The sequence below is a fragment of the Oryx dammah genome, unplaced genomic scaffold (genome assembly GCF_014754425.2).
Source record: "Oryx dammah isolate SB20612 unplaced genomic scaffold, SCBI_Odam_1.1 HiC_scaffold_16, whole genome shotgun sequence".
NCBI classification, from domain to species: Eukaryota; Metazoa; Chordata; class Mammalia; order Artiodactyla; family Bovidae; genus Oryx; species Oryx dammah.
The window spans coordinates 9,862,451-9,877,269 of NW_024070200.1; the positions used below are offsets into that span (position 1 = coordinate 9,862,451).

At 43.3% G+C, this 14,819-nt stretch overlaps 1 protein-coding gene across 3 annotated transcripts in view; it reads left to right on the forward strand.

The window, feature by feature from the left end:
- The first annotated feature begins 3,407 nt into the window (after positions 1 to 3,407).
- The window catches only part of DICER1 (dicer 1, ribonuclease III), a 71,597-nt gene continuing 60,185 nt past the window's right edge, over positions 3,408 to 14,819 (forward strand). For all 3 annotated transcript variants that reach the window (XM_040257096.1, XM_040257097.1, XM_040257098.1), the window contains exon 1: positions 3,408 to 3,677. The gene's annotated coding sequence lies outside the window, so the exon portion shown is untranslated. The remainder of the gene's footprint in view (positions 3,678 to 14,819) is intronic.

A 14,819-nucleotide genomic window follows, 5' to 3' on the forward strand; every position in this document is an offset into this window, starting at 1 on the left:
GAGTAGGATATGACTGAGTGACTGAACTGAGCATGTGTTGTTGTTCAGTCGGCTAAATTCTGACTCTTTGTGACCCCACAAACTGCAGCACGCCAGGCTTCCCTGTCTTTCCAGTATCTCCCAGGGAGGCCTGGTGTGCTGCAGTCCGTGGGGTCGCAAAGAGTCAGACACGACTGACCGACTAAACTGAACTGAACGTATGTCTATATATTGAAAACATTCAATTCACATCAGTACTTCCAATTCCGATCCAACCTGTCGAGCTTTCTTGCTTTTCCCCTTTCTGTATCTTAATCCCTTTCTCCAACAGTGAGAAATCTGGCTCCCCTCATCCTTTACATAATATTCCTTTGGGAAGTCCCTTCGTACATGATAAGTCACCTGACTTTGCAGGACCAATTCCCCCACCTTCCTTGTTGGGCTCTGATCCCGACTCTGAGCTGACTTCCTAGCTGAATATAGGGGTGCCTATATTCTCCTATGAAGGTGGAAAAGCAGGGGGATCAGTCAGGAGAGTGAGATGCACAGATGAGACAGAGACACAGAAAATTAACCACAGAATAAACACACAGAGAGTAAATTCTGGGTCCCTGAAAGCTTTCCAACTCCTGGATCTAGTCTTTTGTTAAGATGTAGCTGAATGCCTGCTCTGGGCTTTTTTGAATTCCTGTATCCTTCTGATAAATTCTTCCCCTTTTAAACTACTTCAGGTTGGTTTCTTTACATGCAAACAAAGAATCTTAAACAAAGCTATATTTATATCCTGGCTTGTTCTATAGAATATGAAACAAATTGTGGAAGTAATCAGGGCAAAGGGAAAATAAAAAATTAGCCCACAGAAAATGCATACCACATGGTACTGTACCATTGCTTACTGTGGGCTGAAATATTAGCTCTGAGATTTCTAGTGATCCAAACAGAGTGCGAAACACTAACCCTTATAAGATTTTATGTCTCCAGATTTAAAACAAACCAGCAATTGGAGCATGAATAGGTAGACCAGTGGAACAAAACACAGAATCTAGAAGTGAACTCTACAGCAAATGGCTGATAAATGGCAAACTCTGTAGCCATCTGGGAAAAATATTTTGATTCATACCTTATCCCATATACTCAATCAATTTTAAATGGATCAGTGTTCAATTACAAAAGACTTGGAAGTCTAAAAGTCCACCAATAAAGAACTGGTTAAATTATGTGCACATCCCTGCAATCAAATGTTATGGGGATTTGAAAAAAATAGCAAGGAGTTCTCTATCTATTGCTATAGACCTATATTCTTGATATATTGTTTAAAAAAACAAGGTATAGTTAATGTGTATGGCATACTACCATTTTTGTAAATGAGGAACGTCTTGGCTTATACTGTATAAAAAAATAATCTGGGAGAATGTGCAAGAAACAGTTTACCTGTTTGGAGCATGGGGATGGGTGTGGGAGAATCTTTTTACCCTATACCTTTTTATACTTTCTAATGAATGAACCATATATGTAATACTCTTTTTAAAAGTTAAAAAAAAATGATGAAAATCAGACAAAGCTGGTGAAGGAGAAGCTCAGCTAGTCTTGACAGACTGAGAGGACAATAGGAGAGAATGAAAATTTTACCTGCCCACAAATTTCCACTATTAGTGAATCCCAGTGGCTATCCCCACCCAGAGATGTCATTCTTCTTACAAAGGATCATCTCCAAAAAGGCTTTACTTAGAAACCTGGGGAGGCCTTCTGCCTATAGTGCAATATAAATGCTTGATACATATAAGAAAAGTTATTTCTATGGAGACCTGACAAAGAGTGTTCTGACTAACTCCTAATTTTGCCCATGAACATTCTATGTTTATGTGAAACATCTTGCCAACTGACGGTATATATAATGATCAAAATGTGAGCACTGTATAACCAGCCCTGAAGCCAGATCCCCAGGGTTCAAATCTCAGTTGTTCACTTGTTAGCAGCTTACTTGCTAGAGGTTATGAATTTCTTTCCTCTGTTATTATAAAATGGAGGGCAAGTAACAGCATCTGCTTTACAGGATCCACATGAAAATCAAAGCTTACAACAGCCCGTCCAATAGCAACATAATGCTAGCCACAAAAGACATTAAATACTTCCTAGAATTAAAAAAAAAAAACAAACAAAATTTATCCCAATATGTCAAAAACATTATCACTTTAACATGTAATGAATATAACAAATAATAGTGTGGTTTCACATTCTTTTTTGGTAAGGAACACATACATCTGATTTTCAGGTCTCCTATCTCAGTTAAGACTGTGCTGTGCTTAGTCGCTCAGCCGTGTTCGACTCCTTGTGACCCCATGGACTGTATGTAGCCTGCTAGGCCGCTGTGTCTACGGGGATTCTCTAGGCAAGAATACTAGCAGGGTGCCATGCCCTCCTCCGGGGGAATCTTCCCAATTCAGGGATCGAACCCTGGTCTCCCAAATTGCAGGCAGATTCTTTACCGTCTGAGCCACCAGGGAAACCCCTAGTCAACACACACTAGCCGTATTTTAAATGTTCGACGGCCCCCTTTGCATCAGCGCAGCCCTAGACATGTCTAGCACGCGGTAGGTGCTATATGCTTTTATCAGAAGCATGGTTGCGGTTATGCTACCTCTTTTGGAGTAAACCAGTCTATCAGGTGAGCCGTCTAGAAGACATGCGTATGTTTGGAATAAACTAATGCGATTTTCTTTTAGCCAGTCACTTACTGGCCCTCCATATTAATTCACTGCTACAAGATAAGGTGCAAGGTTCCGATCTATGCAAATAGACTATTTACATAAGTGGGGCCGCTGCCCTAATCTCATTTTCTGGTCATCCTAGTTCCGGGTTGGGGATGCGGTGGGTTGGGGGAAGGAGGTGGGGTTAATTGTCTCCCCTAATGCGGAGGGCCCTGGACCACTAACCCTGGGGAAATGCAGGCGAGTGGGACGGTCTTTTAAAAAGGGGATGGGGCGGTGAAAAAGAGCGCCGAGCTCTCGGAAGAACAATTAACGGCCACGGCGAAGGGCCACGTTTAGGGGGCGGTCGGTGCCAAAAGGTGCAACCATGAAGGCGGACGAATTCCGAGCGCCAGCAGAATTCTCGCCGAGCCAAGGGAGCGTCCGAAGGCCGAGCGCGCGGGCACCGGGCGGGCAGCGAAGGTTCCCGGCCCCCGCGCGGGCCCGCGGAACGTCCGCGTCCAGCCCCGGCTCCTCTGGGCCGCAAACACCGCCAGGGGCCTCTGCCGCTCGCGTCCACTGTCTCCCGGCTCCTGAGTGGCTGGGGGGCCGGGATTAACCTTTCACCGCCGCGCGCTGTCCAATCACAGGCTCTCTCTTATGCCGGCGCGGCGCGAGGGGGAGCGCGGGGGCGCGGGCGCCGGGGAGATTCTTCAAGACGCCGTGCGCCGTTGCCGCGGGGCCGTGCGCGGGCCTCGAGCGAGCCGGGCGCTGCGCAGTCTCCGCAGGCGCCGGCGGGAGGGGTCGAGGCGGAGGCGCGGCGCGGCGCGGGCTGCTCCAGGCCCCAGGTTGGATGGAGTGACCTGACAGCAGGGACGAGGCGACGGCGAGCGGGAGGACATGGCGGCGGCGGCGGCGGCGCCGGGCGGCACCGGGAGGCCTGGGCTGTGACGCGCGCGCCGGAGCGGGGGTCCGATGGTTCTCGAAGGCCCGCGGCGCCCCGTGCTGCAGGTGAGGCGGGCTTCCCCGGCCGCGGAGCCGCTTTTGTGTCCCGGGAGTGGGGGGGCGGAGCGGGGAGTGGCTCCGCGCGCCGCCGAGGCCCGCGTGGGCTCCGGACTCAGGTGGGGAGACCGGCGCGGGGCAGATGGCGCGGCCTCCTCGCTCGGTCCTGGGCGGGGCGGGCACCCGCGCCGCCGGGCTCGGCGCAGCCCCGACTCGCTGGCGCGCGTCCTGACTCGGCGCTCCCGGGGACTTTGTGCGCGGGGTCGCCTGGGCACCCGGTGGGCACGCGGGCGCCTCCGCACCCGGAGTGGAGCGCGCGGGGGAGTCCTCGCCGCTCGCCCACCCACCCCCGGCCCTCGGAGAGCTGGGCTTTGACAGGTCCGGCTGCGCGCACCAGGGTGGTGCGGGGTCCGCCACCGCCGCGTCTCGGGAGCATCCCCGGGAGGCTGCGCGGTGGCTGGCGCTGGCCTCTGGGTGGACACCTTCGAGGGGGCCGGGAGGGAAGGCAGGCCGGGCCCTCCTGCGCTGGCAGGAAAGCACGAGCCTTCGGGGGCGCGCCCGGGCGAGGATTGTTCGTGTTTATTGGCAGGTGACCAGCTCTCTGGGTCCCCAGGGGGCGGGTGGCCGAGGCCATCTTTTCGCCCCTCCTCTCCGATTTTTCTTTTTCTTTTTTTTTGGTGCCAGCACGCCCCTGGATCCCTGCAAAGCGAGGCTTTCGCAAAGGGTTTTTCAATCCTTGGCAAATCAGTGTATGTTTTAAGTTAGCACTGCAGATTTTTTTTTTAGGGGGTGGGGGTGGGGGTAGACTTTCCAGAAAAGCTGAGTTCCTTCAGGGCTTTGCCCGCAGTGTAGAGCTAGCAGACCACTTAATGTGTCTTTTTAATGGCCTGAAGATTTGCAAAGGCAGATGAGCGGGGAGAATTTCCTGTAGAGTGTTCAGTCCATGCTTTTGTGGAGAAAGTCATGCTTACAGGGACACCTTATTTACCCAGATGATCAGTCTTAAGTATTGAAGTGACTATCAGGATTTACAAATATTCAGCTGGTGAAAGAGTTTTAATTTGAAGTCTTTGCTTTTCTGGTGCTTTGGATTTTGCTGCTGCTGCTGCTTGGTCGCCTCAGTCGTGTCCAGCTCTTGTGCTATGGATTGTAGCCTGTCAGGCTTCTCTCTCTGTCCATGGGATTCTCCAGGCAAGAATACTGGAGAGGGTTGCCATGCCCTCCTCCAGGGCGTCTTCCCAACCCAGGGATCGAACCCGGATCTCCTGCATTGCAGGCAGAGTCTTTATCTGTGAGCCACCAGGGAAGCCCCTTGAATTTTTCTGGATCTTCACAATCCTGATGTTCAGTTCTCTTCCTGTTGCTTGGTTTTCAAGTGCAGCAGACTCAGTGAATGGAAAAGGGCACAGATTAGGAATTAAGTAACTCGAGGGGGGGGGAAGAAAAAAAAATATATAGAATGTGTGTTAGTAAAGGTTAACTACATTGAAAATATATTGGTATTAACATTAAAATTTCTAAATACCCATTTTAGCCAAGGGCTCCAATAATTTATTAGAGGATGGATGATGGTACAAGATTCTGAATAAGGGTGCTAGTGAATAGTAATTTTAGTATTAATATCTTTGGGAACTAGGTGGGCATGATCAGTTTATTTTGCAAAACTTTGTTAGGAGCTCTCTGTGGCAAATCATATTACATGTAATATATGCTGTATATACTTACATATAGTTTTTCAAATTTTCATTGTGGGACATATTTTGTAATACTGTAGATTAGAAACACTACAAAGAGTGCTTTTAATATGATCGCTGTGAACATTTATTCAGGGCATCAAAATGCTGTTTTAAGAAAAGATGTACCCATTTAATTTGGGGAGAAAAGACCTTCATTTCCTACAATTATTGTAATAAGGGTTTGCTTTACCTTTTATGCTGTCCTCTCATCATTAAAGGTTAAGTTTTGTCTACTATGTTATACCTGTGGCACTGTGAATGAGTTGTAAAGTGTGGTGGTTTTGCCATTTCTGAATTTTATGGGCTTGGTTTTAGAAAACATTTTATTTTAATGTGGCTCAGATGATCCTTATTTGACAGTGATTTCGTGGCAGTATATATAGTGTATACTTTTAGTGTGGTGCTACCTTTGAGGAAGGGTGACTTTTTGACACTGAGAGATTTATACCCTGCCACTGTCTGATGTATGAGATGCTGGTTTCGTTCGAGAAAGTAGGTATTTCTTTGACATTCTCTCACTTGTGACCTTAGCATCCTGTGGTCATTACTTGTGGCTAAAGAGTAAAGGGAAACATTTATTAATAAGAAGTTCCTGGTAATATATGCCAAGATATTTCAGGTTTTTTAATCTATGTTCTTATTTAATCCTCACTGTGACCCTGAGACAGATTTCATATTGTCTTACTGTGTGTACATGCAAGGAAGCTAAGACTCAGAGAGTTGTGGATCTAGAAGTGACTGAGTCATGGCTTGATTTCTAAATCTTTGCATGTGCGCTCTTTTCCCAACATTACATTGCTGTTCCAAGCGAATTTTAGGGGAACAACCTGCATAAGTTGCAGGTAAGCCCTTAATTAGTACTTGTGAAAAGAATGAAACTCTTGTCTTAAATGTTCAGGGGGCCTTTGATTATCTGAGTAAGATTCCCCCCCTCTTTTTTTGTCGTAAAATACAGCAAAACATACCGTTTTAACCGTTTTTGATTGTACAGTTCTGTGGCATTAAGTACATTCCCATTGTTTTGCTCCCATCACCACCATCCATCTCCAGAACTTTTTCATCTTCCTCGACTGAAACTCTGTACCCATTAAACACTAACTCCCCATTCCACCCTCTTCCTAGGCCCAGGCAACCACCATTTTCTGTTCTGTCTCTATGAATCTCCTGCTCTCGGATATGTAGGTATGTGTCTGCTTATCCATTAATCCCCCCATGGACTCCTGGGTTGTTTGTATCTTTTGGCCTTGTGAGCAATGCTCCTATGGACAAATAGCGAAGATAACGAAACATATTTGTACAAAGGTGAACAAATACCTGTTGGAATCCCAGCGTCTACTTCTTTGGAGTATCTCCCCAGAAGCAGTCCAGTTGTTTCTTGATCATCAGCACGTTTGACTCAGAACTTAACTGCTGAGTTTTCTGAGGGTTGTTCAGGTGGTTGTACTGTATTAAGTGAAGTCGCTCAGTTGTGTCCGACCCTTAGCGACCCCATGAACTGCAGCCCACCAGGCTCCTCCGTCCATGGGATTTTCCAGGCAAGAGTACTGGAGTGGGGTGCCATTGCCTTCTCCGGTATTACAAATAGGAACTGTTTGTTAATAGAAGACTTTAATTTTCTTGAAACCCACGATTTACTTATTTTTATGATCTCAGTTCCTACCAGCGTTTGACAAGTAACTGCATTCATTCATTTGGTCCATCATGGAGCTCTGTTGGATGGCAAAGCAAGGTACCGCTCAGGTCCGTGTTTAACTTGAGTAAATATTAAGTTGGAGCTGAGTGACTTGTCCTTGTGCTCTGCATTTTGGATATTTCAGCGTTCAGCTCATTTTCAAAGCCCAATGGGTGTATGTGCTTTATTATTTATCTACTTTGAGAAAGGATTTGAGGTGGTCTTATAATAGATGCTTGAGAAAACAGTGAAAATAATGGTGAAGGTTGAAGAGGGGTAGAGTGTGGAGGGAGCTGGAGAGAATTAGAAGAGAAGCTCAGGACAAGGATAATTAGTATCTGCATGTTACTAAAGGTTTTCATTTTTTAAATATTAATCAAAAAAAAAGAGGAAGCAGGACTAATTGTAGTTGATATTGATTAATGAAAGGAAGTATACCAGTTAAGCAGGAAAAAGCAGACTTTTCTCTTGTATGATGAATACGCATCTGAATTCTTAATGTAAAATGACATTAACAATATGTGGAGAAAACATTTTACATTTTACAAATGATGGAGAAATATTTCTCACATGCCATTTTAGAGAAACTGGATAAAGGCCTCAGGCATAATGGAAAGCTTTAGTAATGTAGATATAGACATTCTGGTGATTTGATTCACTAGAGTTTAGTTAATTTATATTTCAGACGATACCCTCGTATGTTGGTTGTGTCATTCAGGCTTTTGACAGATGCTGAATAATAATTCATTCACAAATGTACTCTTTTCCAGATCATATAGGCAGTCAGGATTTTCAGGATTCTCTCTGCCAGTCTTTGGGAATGTGTGTCGGTCTAAAAAGTAGAATTGCTTGTATGGAGGTATATACTCTGTGAATGAATACAGAGAGAAAAGCCTTATTTTTGAGGTCCAGTTGATGAAATTGAAATTTTCAGTCATGTAAGAAGGTCTTTGTTAAAAAAATTTTGAGTACTGGTGGTTCTTTTTAAGTATTCAAGGCTGCTATCCATTTTAAGTAGGTGACTAAGAAGATGCCCCAAGAAAACTTGTGTGAGGATGTCAGTAAGAGTTGCTAGATTCAAGACATGGAAGACTTGAATTTTGGCCTTAGTATTCTGATTTTTGAAGTATCATGCTCTGTTAAATGTACTATCCTTTCAAACAAATAGCATTGTAAGGATAGTAAGGGTAGAACAGAATGGTGCTGACATAAACAAGGTGCTCAGATTTGCTGAGTGAATAAATTAGTTTATTTTTTTAAAAGACTTAGAAGCTAACAGTTCTGTGTAAAGTAATATTGGTTACATCATTACTGTTCTGATTTTGGACAGATCATGCTGCCTGGTTCTTCAAGTGGGGACACATGATTAGGTGTATGGAAGCATTATGGACAGAGAGAATTAAGAATTTCATAGAAGAAAATTGCTATTAAATTGGGAGTTTTCCTGGTGTTGTAGGCTTTTTTTATTGCTGAAGCTGGCTAACCCTGATAGTTGTCATGGTGGTTCTTTTTTAGGTTACAGCTCAATGTGTGCAATAAAGTAGGAATTTAGAAAACACATTTGGAAATTCTCTTGGGGATTAGAACATGTCAGTGAACCAGAAGTTTAAAATAAAGTGTTTAAAGAGCTCAGATAATGAGAGAAGGATCTTGGTTTAAGAGCTGATCTTTGACATGATGTAGAAAGGTTCTTTGATTAAGGAGTTAGGTCAGTAATCCTGTTTGAAGGGAAAGAGAAAGGCAGTGGCAGAGACTTTTTTGAGAGGGTAAGTTTAACATGATGAGCCAGAGCTTTAAATGGTGTCTCCTCATGCCTGTCCCGCTGCTTGGCCGTCACTCAAGAGTAGCTCCTATTAGTTGTATTTTCAGCTATTTTCCTTTTGTAAAATTAAATCTATTAATATTTTATCGAAGGATTATAAGAATGTTTAAGAGCAAGTCTTTGGTGTCAGAGGGGTTCAAATTCTGCTTCCTTCAGTTTATCTGTGAGGAGCACAGGGTGTCTAGTGGTCTTTCCGAGTCAGCTCTCTCATCTGAAATCCGGTCTTGATAGTAGTACATACTTCTTGAGGTTGTAAGGAAAAATGGAGTTTCTTAAACCTTTAGCCCAGTTCTAGCCCATGATCAGCATTTCATAAAATGTAGCTGATATTGCTTCACATATGTACGTTAGAGGAAATCTGTTCTTAATGTGATTTGATTATGTTGTGATTTCTCCCCCAATTTTTGAATATTGAGATGTATGTTTAGTTTTATAATGGAAGATGAAAAAGAAAAACGGCTTGAGAGCAGTATTTCACAGCTAAGTCTTCTATGTGAGGGCTTCCCTTGTGGCTCAGCTGGTAAAGAATCCGCCTGCAATGTGGGAGACCTAGGTTCGATCCCTGGGTTGGGAAGATCCCCTGGAGAAGGGAAAGGCTACCCACTCCCGTATTGTGGCCTGGAGACTTCCATGGACTGTAGTTCATGGGGTCCCAAAGGGTTGGATATGACTGAGTGACTTTCACTTCACTTCATTCTATGTGAGGCTTGTCTGTAATGCATCAGATGGTTCAGCTTAGTTGGGTCCCTGTAGTAGTGACACCAAGCATAACAGAGCCTTAAATCTTGCTAACTTTCCTATATAACCATCATTCCTCTATTATGTATGAGTAAGCACATTATCCTTGAATCTATATTTTGAAGCAGCATAAACTTTTTATATATGTCATGTACTTGATCTAGCCCTGTGGGTCTTATTCTTTGGAGATTGCTGATTTGACAAAAGATATGAATCTTATCCCCAGAAAAAAAGTACATGTGCATATTCAGAATTTTATATACATTTATAGGAGGTACAGGGACCCCTGTGGGACCCTGTCCATGGATGCCAATTTAGAGTATATCTACACAAATAAAGAGAAGTAATTGGTTAACCAAGGAACAACACAGTTCCAGAAAACTGAGGCAGACATGATCAGTGGAATGAATGACCAGTGTAAAATAATGAGTGGTTAGGAAACCTGTGTTCTAGTTTGGCTTTACTTCTAAATAATTAGATGTGTCTTTAAGGGCAGGTCGCCCTGGCCTTTCTATACTTAGTTTTGGTTTTCTCACTTTTAAACTGAGAACATTTGTAAGCCTCCAAAGTCTTGTGGTTGGTAATCTCTGAAGCACTCATGTAATTCAGAGACTTCTCCGTTTCAAGCTGAATCTAGATCAAATGTGAGACCTGGAAAAGAGAGGCTGCATTTATTAAGCATGGAGGTCGTATGTAGCGGCCGTAAGAAAGTAGTGGTGGAATCATGAGATGTTCTGAGCGGGAAACTTAAGGTGAAAACCTTGGGAAGTAAAGCTTGGAAAGTAGACCAGGTCGGATATTGCCTTCAGTTCAGTCGCTCAGTCGTGTCCTACTCTGCGACCCCATGAATCGCAGCACGCCAGGCCTCCCCGTCCATTACCATCTCCTGGAGTTCACTCAGACTCACGTCCATCGAGTCCGTGATGCCATCCAGCCATCTCATCCTCGGTCGTCCCCTTCTCCTCCTGCCCCCAATCCCTCCCAGCATCAGAGTCTTTTCCAATGAGTGAGGTGGCCAAAGTACTGGAGTTTCAGCTTTAGCATCATTCCTTCCAGAGAAATCCCAGGGCTGATCTCCTTCAGAATGGATTGGTTGGATCTCCGTGCAGTCCAAGGGACTCTCAAGAGTCTTCTCCAACACCACAGTTCAAAAGCATCCATTCTTCGGCACTCAGCTTTCTTCACAGTCCAACTCTCACATCCATACATGACTACTGGGAAAACCATAGGATGGCAAAATCTTTCAGAGAGAATTGAGTCTTTTCATCTTTTGCCTCTGCGTCTAGTACAGCTCTGTTGTTGTTCGGTCGCTCAATCGTGTCCGACTCTGCGACCCCATAGACTGCGGTCCCCCAGGCTTCCCTGTCCTACACCACCTCCCGGAGCTTGCTTAAACTCATATCCATGATTTGGTGATGCCATCCACCCATCTCATCCTCTGTCATCCCCTCTCCTCCTGCCAGCATTCTTGCCATGAACTGTATGAGAGGTATAGCTTCGTAAATGATTATTAATTAATGAGAATCTGATAGGAGCTGTTTAACTTTGGATCTGATCCTTATGATGAAGAGCAAGTAGCCTACTGAGAGGCCTCTGATACTATGAATGAGGAAAAGTATTTGATAGGCACTCTTGTATTTTAATTTTAAAAGCTTATTAAATTTTGTATATAAAACAATACTGGGATTACCTGCCTTTGTCCATAAACCTATATATTGTATAGCTGAACATTAAAAAGAAAAAAAAAACCCTAATTTAAAAATCTTTATAAGTACCTATCACATATAATAAACTCAAGTAATTTATTTATGTTAGATCAAACATAAAGGAAAATGCATAATTTTGTTGATCTGTGAGCAAATAATAGAACAACCTAAATTAGACGTTTAAATGCAGTGTGTATATTCTACTGGAGTTAAGGCAAGCTATAATTTCCAAATGCTATTAGTATACTTAAAAAGAGTAATTCTTTATTGCTTATGTAATATATGGACTTCAGTTTCTAACTCTTCTTCAATAAAATAAATGAAGCATTGTTAGAGGGTGCTTTCTTTTGGGGATAATTTGTTAAATAGTTTTCATTGACATATGACAGAGTTCTGATGAAGAATACTATTATTATTTATAATCAATCTTTATAAATTTCTACCTTTTTTGTTGCTGAACATTAGGAGAATTCGGGGAAGCTTTTTACATATGAGTTGGGTGCATATTTTGGCCAGGAGTCGGACATGACTGAGCGACTTCACTTTCACTTTTCACTTTTATGCACTGGAGAAGGAAATGGTAACCCACTCCAGTATTCTTGCCTGGAGAATCCCAGGGACGGGGGGAGCCTGGTGGGCTGCCGTCTATGGGATCGCACAGAGTCAGACACAACTGAAGCAACTTAGCAGCAGCAGCAGCATCAGGGAAATAAATAATTTTCCTAAGGCCTCTTTAGCAGGCACACACTTAAACATATATATGCATGTGTGAAATCTGTCTTGCCTTAGCAGCAAATGCTCTGGCAAAATGCTTACCTGTGTTGTCTATACTGAGTGGTGAAAAAGTTACATAGTACATTGCAGTTTCTATAATAGTAATTTATCTAATTATTTCACTATGTCTGAACCCCCTTTATGTTAATCATCTCTCTTAAAGTAGCACTTATTTATTCCACTGGAGAAAGAAGTCATTAGGTAGCGTTTGTATCAAGGCGTAAATCATGTTTAGTCTTCAGCTAAATGTGATAAAGATACTGAAAAAAAATGGTGAGATATAGTCTGTTAGGGTGTATTTATTGAGTACCTATGTTCCTAGACTCGAAAGGCCAGGAGAACTATCCATCGACAGGGCTGATTTAAGTTGCTACAGCTTCACAATTAAAACAGTGTTTACTTATCTGTGTTTGTGCAGATTCAGTTAAAATATTCATTGGGTATCTGTTAATCTTAAATTGGGTCCATTCTTTTTCAACCCCCTGGAGATATCAAAAGGAACATATCCACATAGATATTTTGATTGGTAAGTCACTGTAAACTGACACTTCCTTTGAGACCATGGTGTTTTGTATATTGTGGAAATAAAAGTTGGGAGTCAACCAAATTCTAAGTAGAATCCCACCTCTTCTATTTATTAGTCAAATGGTCTTGGGCAAGTTATTTCAAATCCTTGTAAAGTGGAGTTAATGCTTGTCTTCGTGTTGCTTTGTGGATTAGACCGAATGATAGACTGTAAATGCTTAATAAAAGTAAATTTTCTCATTTTCCTTCTTTACTCTGATACTATACTTAATCATGGTAAATGAAAAATTTTTTACACATTGTGTTGAGGATTGTTTACTTCTCCTTTAAAATTAACTTTAAGTGAAATCACTTTCAGTTGATACAGAGGAAAGCACATAAATCACAGGGACACACAGTGGACACGCTCGTAGCCAGTGCCCAGAAGGAGGAACACGTATGACCCGTATCTTACAAGGTTTTCTAAATGCCCCCTCTCAGGCACTTGCCTCTCCCTTCACCAGCCTCTTCCAAAAAAGAGCAAACATCATCCCGACTTAATTACCTTTCCTTGTTTTTTCCTTGTTTTTAACTTTCTATCATGGAAATTAAGGTTTTGTGTTCAATTTTTTTTTTTCACTTAAGCCTTTAAATGTGTGAGTCATTCTCTATTGCATCATCAAGTTACGGCATTTAATCACGTGATATGTCAGTATTTACTTGTCTATTATATTGTTTTTAAATTTAATTAATTTATGGCTGTGCTGGGTCCTCATTGCTGCGTGGGCTGCTCTCTACTTAACGTGCGTGGGCTTCTCGTCATGGTGGCCTTTCATTTATTCAAGAAGGTCGTGCTTGTGCCTGGAACTCGGACTGGTTCTGGATATAGGGATTATATGTGTTACATTTCCTAAGGCCTCTTTAGCATTACACATTTAAACACATATGCATGTATGAAATCTGTCTTGCCTTGGCAGCAAATGCTCTAGCAAAATGCTTACCTGTGTTGTCTATACTGAGTGGCAAAAAACTCTTTTTTTAACTGTGTTTTAACTGAAGCTGCTGACTTTGTGAAAACTGAAGATTGGGGAGCAGATAGCGGGGGATGGTATGTGTGAAGGCTCTGAGCTGGGAAGGAGCTTGACGGAGGGTCTGAGTCCTGTGACCAGCGTATTTCCCCCACCTGACAGATCCGTCTTCTGCTCTTGGTGGTGGATACCATGTGTCAGTCACACCGTCTGTCTGAATTGCCATTCAGGCAGTTAACTGAGGGGATCCCTTGGAGATGCCAGACTTTCACCTTTGCAGTCACGTGTAAGCAGGTCCTTATTGGGTGTCCTCGCAGCTTTGCTCGTGTTCAAACAGTATAGGATTATAAACGCGAGCTTTTGTTTACGGTAGCTGCCAGTTTTGTCCTTTGGTCCAGGGTGGGTAACTGCCTGTTTTTTTTTTTTAAAGAGGAGAACAAAAATCCTGAAAGATGGGAGCAGCTGTAGTTTCGATTCTTGCTCTTCTTCCCATTCTCTATAGTCCCAAGATTTGTAAACCCTGTAAGCTTGCTCTTGATTGACCTCCAAGAAGGGTCAGAGGCCTTGGAGAGCCTTCTCGAGTGTGGCTCCTAGTCTCTCACTGCCTCTCCCCAGTATGTGCAGTTTGTTTTTCCACACCAAACATCTTACCTGTTCTTTTTTTTTTTTTTTTTAATATAATTGGCATCGTTGACTTAGCTAATAATTAAATGTTTGTGTTGTGAATTATGCAGGGGAGAAGGAGTGAGCCAAGGGGTTGCCATCTGTGTCGGTCCTGTTATAGAAATGAGCCTGAGTGAGAGAGGAGTTATTTACCTGTAGTCTTAGAGCTAACAGATGGGTTCATTCACCACCCTGTCTTTGGAGTCTACTTCCTTTCCTGTCTTATCTGGATTTTTCCTGTAATATGATGTATATTGGGTTTAACTGTAAAATAATTGGGTGAAATAAAAGTTATTACCTTGTGTGTGTGTGCGTGCTCAGTCGTGTCCGACTCTGAGACCGCATGGACTGTAGCCCGCCAGGCCTCTCTGTCCACAGTATTAATGTTTCCCAGGCAAGAATACTGGAGTAGGTTGCCATTCCCTTCTCCAGGGGATCATCCCAGCCCGGGGATCGAACACACGTCTCTTGCATCTCCTTCATTAGCAGGCGGACTCTCTACCACTGA